Source organism: Mastomys coucha, unplaced genomic scaffold (genome assembly GCF_008632895.1).
Source record: "Mastomys coucha isolate ucsf_1 unplaced genomic scaffold, UCSF_Mcou_1 pScaffold20, whole genome shotgun sequence".
Lineage (NCBI taxonomy): Eukaryota > Metazoa > Chordata > Mammalia > Rodentia > Muridae > Mastomys > Mastomys coucha.
The window spans coordinates 9,778,928-9,784,259 of NW_022196903.1; the positions used below are offsets into that span (position 1 = coordinate 9,778,928).

Sequence of the window (5,332 nt, forward strand, 5' to 3'; positions counted from 1 at the left end):
CAGGGCCTGATGGATTTAGTGCAGAATTCTACCAGACCTTCAAAGAAGACCAATCCTCTTCACACTATTCCACAAAATAGAAACAGAAGTTACTCTACCCAATTCATTCTTTGAAGCCACAATTACTCTGATACCTAAACCCCACAAAGACCCAACCAAAAATGAGAAATTCAGAACAACCTTGCTTATGAATATTGATGCAAAAATACACAATAAAATTCTTGCAAACCGAATTCAAGAACATATCAAAATCATCATTCACCATGATCTAGTAGGCTTCATCCCAGGGATGCAAGATTGGTTTAATATATGAAAATCCATTAACATAATCCATTATATAAACAAACTGAAAGAAAAAATATCACACAATCTTCTCCTTAGATGCAGAAAAAGCATTTGACAAAATACAACACTCTTTCATGTTAAAAGGATTGGATAGATCAGGAATTCAAAGCCCATACCTAAACATAATACAAGCAATTTACTGCAAAGCAACAGCCAAGATAAAATTAAATGGAGACGTACTTGAAGCAATCCCACTGAAATCAGGGACAAGACAAGGATGCCCTCTCTTCTCATATCTCTTCAATATAATACTAGAAGTATTAGCTAGAACAATAAGAGAATAAAAAGAGGTCAAGGGGATATAAATTGGTAAAGGAGAAATAAAGGTATCACTATTTGAAGATGATATGATAGTATACATAAGGAAACCCAAAAATTCTACCAGAGAACTTCTCCAACTGATAAACAACTTCAGCAAAGTGGCTGGATATAAAATTAACTCAAATAAATCAGTAGCCTTTCTTTATACCAAGGATAAACTGGGTAAAAAAGAAATTAGGAAACAATCCCCTTCACAGTAGCCACAAATAGTATAAAATTTCTTGGGGTAACTCTAACCAAATAATTGAAAGACCTGTGTGACAATAACTTCAAGTCTTTCAAGAAAGAAATCAAAGAAGATCTCAGAGAATGGAGAGATGGCTCATGCTCATGGATTGGCAGAATTAACATAGTAAAAATGGCTATCCTACCAAAGAAAATCTGTAGATTGAATGTAATCCCCATCAAAATTCCAACAAAATTCTTCAAAGACATGGAAAGAGCAATTCTCAAATTCATCTGGAAAGGTAAAAACCCAGAATAACAAAAACAATTCTTAACAATAAAAGAACAGCTGGGGGAATTACCATCCATGGCCTCAAGATTTCCTACAAAGCAATAGTGATAAAAACTGCATGGTACTGGTACAGAGACAGGCATTGTTGATCAATGGATAGAATTGAAGACCCAGAAGTAAAACCACAGACTTATGGTCACTTGATTTTTGACAAAGACACTAAAAATATACAATGGATAAAATAAAGCATCTTCGATAAATGGTGTTGGACTAACTGGCTGTCTGTATGTAGAAGAATGAACATAGACCTACATTTGTCACCTTGTACAAAGCTCAAGTCCAAGTAGATCAAGGACCTCAACATAAAAACAGATACACTGAATCTAATGAAAGAGAAAGTGGGAAAGAGCCTTGAACTCATTGGTACAGTGGGATGTTTCCTAAACAGAACTCCAATGACTCATGCTCTAAGATCAAGAATTGATAAATTGGACCTCATGAAACTGGAAAGTTTCTGTAAAGCAAAGGATATAGTTGATAAGACAAATCAGCAACCTATAGATTGGAAAAAAACTTTCACTAACCCCACATCTGATAGAGGACTAATATCCAAAATATATAAAGAACTCAAGAAATTAATCATCAAAAAACCAAACAACCCAATCAAAAAATGGGCTGTAGAACTAAACTGAGAATTCACAACTGAGGAATCTTGAATGGCTAATAAGCATCTAAAGAAATGTTCAAAGTCCTTAGTGATCAGGGAAATGCAAATCAAAAGGACCTTGAGATTCCACCTTACACCAATCAGAATGGCTGAGATTAAAACCTCAGATGACAGCATATGTTGGCGAGGATGTGGAGAAAGAGGGATTGCAAACTGGTACAGCCACACTGGAAATCAATCTGGTGGTTTCTCAGAAAATTGGAAATAGATCTGCCTGAAGACCCAGGAATATCACTCTTGGGAATATATCCAAAAATGCTCCACCATGCCACAGGGACACACATGTTCTACTATGTTCATAGTAGTCTTGTTTGTGATAACCAGAAGTAGAAACAACCCAGATGTCCCACGACAAAAGAATGGATACAGAAAATGTGGTTCATTTACACAATGGAGTACTACTTAGCTATTAATAATGAGGACATCCTGAGTTTTCCAGGCAAATGGATGGAACTACAAAATATCATCCTGAGTGAGGTAACTCAGACCCAAAAGGACATGCAAGGTATGTATTCACTAATAAGTGGATATTAGCAAAAAAAAAAATGTACAGAATACCCAAAATACAGTCCACAGAACTCAAAAAGCTCAACAAGCTGAAGTGCCCAAGTGAGGATGCCTCAGCTCCACTTAAGAGAGAGAAGAAAGCAATCACAAGTGGGGAGGGAAGGGAAGGAGGGACCTGGGAGGAAAAGTGGATGGGGTGGAGAGGAAGAGTGGGAGCATGAGAGGGGAACCTGATCTGGTATTGGGTGAGGGAAAAGGACTCAGAGGGCCAGCAGAAATAATGTAAACAGGCAACCTCTGGAAATAGGAGGTTGGGGGGATCCCTCAGAATGCACCAGAGACCTGGGAAGTGAGAGACTCCCAGGACTCAAAGGGAGGGACCTTAGATGAAACAGTAGGGAGAGGGAACTTACAGAGGCCACCTCCAGCAGGAAGACAGGACATCAAGTGAGAGATAGGCTTGCCATCCCATAGTCACATCATTGTTCCTGTTTCAAAGAACTGCAGGGATGGGAATGGAGAAGAGCCTGAGGAAAAGAAGGTCTAGGGACAGGCCTAAAGTGGGATCCAGCTGAAGGGGAGGCTCCAAGACCTGACACTATTACTGAGGCTAAAGGGTACTCACAAAAAGGGATCTATCATGACTGCCCTCCAAAAGATTGAACAAGCAATTGAAAGAGTCAGATGCAGATATTTGCACCCAACCAATGGACAGAAGCCGCTGACCCCTGTTGTTGAATTAGGGAAGGCTGAAAGAAGCTGAGGAGAAGGGCAATCTTGTAGGAGGACCAGCAATCTCAATTAATCTGGACCCCCCCCGAGATCTCTCAAACACTGGACCACCAAACAGACAGAATACACCAGCTGATATGAGGCCCCCAACACACATACAGTAGAAAACTTCTGGGTCTGTGTTCATTCAGAGATGGTGCACCTAACCTTCAAGAAACTGGAGTCCCCAGGGAGTTTAGAAGTCAGGTGTGGTAGGGATTGGGGTATCCACATGGAGACGGGTTGGAGTGGGGTGGAGGTGTGCGATGTGGAGCAGTCAGAGGATGGATAGGGGGGCAGAAAATGAAATATGGAGTGTAAAAAATAAATTAAAAATAAAATAATATTTTAAAAAAGAGAAAAGAAAAAGAAAAAAGCAACTTAAAAAAGAAATGGGAGAGGTAGGGTAGGATTTATGTAGATATAGTAATGACATATGAAATTCTCAAAAAAGTCATCAAAATATTGAAAAGGAAAACTAATATTGATACATTCATAGAACTGAATGGTTTGAAATAAAAATAGTATAAATGAATTCTATTCTTTCAATTGTAATAGAGTAGCATATATATATAGGACTATATTATCTATATCAACTGATTATGAAAAGTATTCTATTATTAGTATTAGTATTAATATTAATATTATTTGGTTTTAGAGAAAACAGGGTTTCTTTTTGTAGCCTGGGCTGTAGACAGGCTATTAGTGCAAATTTATTAATGTTGTAGTATTCTCTTAATCCAGCTAGCTCCCAAATTATTGAGAAAGGACTACTTTATTTCTATAGCAGTTCTAAAGCACAACTGAGCAATATTAATCTATTTTAACATCTAAGTAATACGACTATCTCTCCACCAAAGTCCCTGAGATACTTTCATTTTATGGCTTTCTGTGGTCCCACTCTTATCTTATGATGTTCCCTGGACCCTCTTCTAGTGGCTGAATCTCCATTTCATCTCTCTTCCTTCTTGTTCCCTGGCTAGAAGGAAGCCCAGCCCTATTCTCTCCCCTAATCTGTCATTGGCTGGCTGATCATCTCTTTATTGACTAATCCAGGAACACTTGGGTAGCAATGTTACCCAACATTGAGAAAGAAGATTCTCAGACTTGCAACCAGATATGATTGCTGGGAGACATGTCTTTAACCATGGCCTTGTGGAATTTACTAGCTTACACATACATCCCTGAGAGAACATGTGTAGTCTAACAGTAAGAATATTTGTGGGTGTGGAAGACACTGTGACCGCTGGCTCCAGAGATTGAAGATTGCCACCTGGTCTTCGGAAAGTCCCCGGGACTCTTCCCCCCTCCTTGAAGCTTCTTCTAGTTTATGTTTATATTGCTGTCTTTGAAGTGAAGTTTTCAGAGCTTGATCAGACAACTGTCTTGCTCTCATTCTTGTGTCTCTTGTTCCTCCTCAGTCTCTCTCCCTTGCCCTAGGTCCCTGCTGAACGCCCAGCAGGTTGGCGCATATGATGTCAAAGAAATCAAAATTTGAATAAAACAAGGATAATATGTACGCAATGCACTACTCCAGAATGGCTTTGAACTTACCCAGATGCACTCTCTCTGCCTCCTGAGTGCTAGGATAAAAGGCATGTAGAACTACCACCCAGTATATCTTCTCTTCTAAGGCAGTTAAATTTTGATTCCCACGATCCTTTAAAATCCTAGGACTGCCTGATTAGGAGCCATGTATCCACCTTACTTGACTGTTATGTAGCATCAAAGTAAGAACAACTATTAATCACTGAGGTTTCATAAAAAAGCTATCTTATTACATATGTGTGAATTAACCTACAATTCTTAACCAAATTAACAACGAAGTTAATGTTAAGTATGTTTCTCCTTTTTGTGCATTTGTTTCAAATTTATGACAGCAGTTAAACAGGAAGCTGAGGATACAAGAGAAGATCAGCCCACCTGAACAAGGTTGCTTACTTTATCTATCCTTCTTCCTCTTGTATACTTCTTCCTCCCTCTGCTAGTTGAGCCATAGGCTTAAGATGTGTTCCCCACAATGTTGGCTTAGAACTCGTTGGAAGTAGAAGTTCCTCCTGTTATTTGAACTGGTGTAAAGTATGCCTGTTAGCATCAGGACATCCAGAGCCTGTGGTGATACATGGGCGGGTCCAGAGACCTGTTGCCAGGGCAACAGCCACCATATTCCCAGAATCTGTTGGGCTCACCTCCCACCTTTACCT

At 39.3% G+C, this 5,332-nt stretch overlaps 1 pseudogene; it reads right to left on the reverse strand.

Moving 5' to 3' along the window:
- The window catches only part of LOC116098003, a 55,590-nt pseudogene extending 50,345 nt beyond the window's left edge, over positions 1-5,245 (reverse strand).
- Positions 5,246-5,332: the final 87 nt, after the last annotated feature.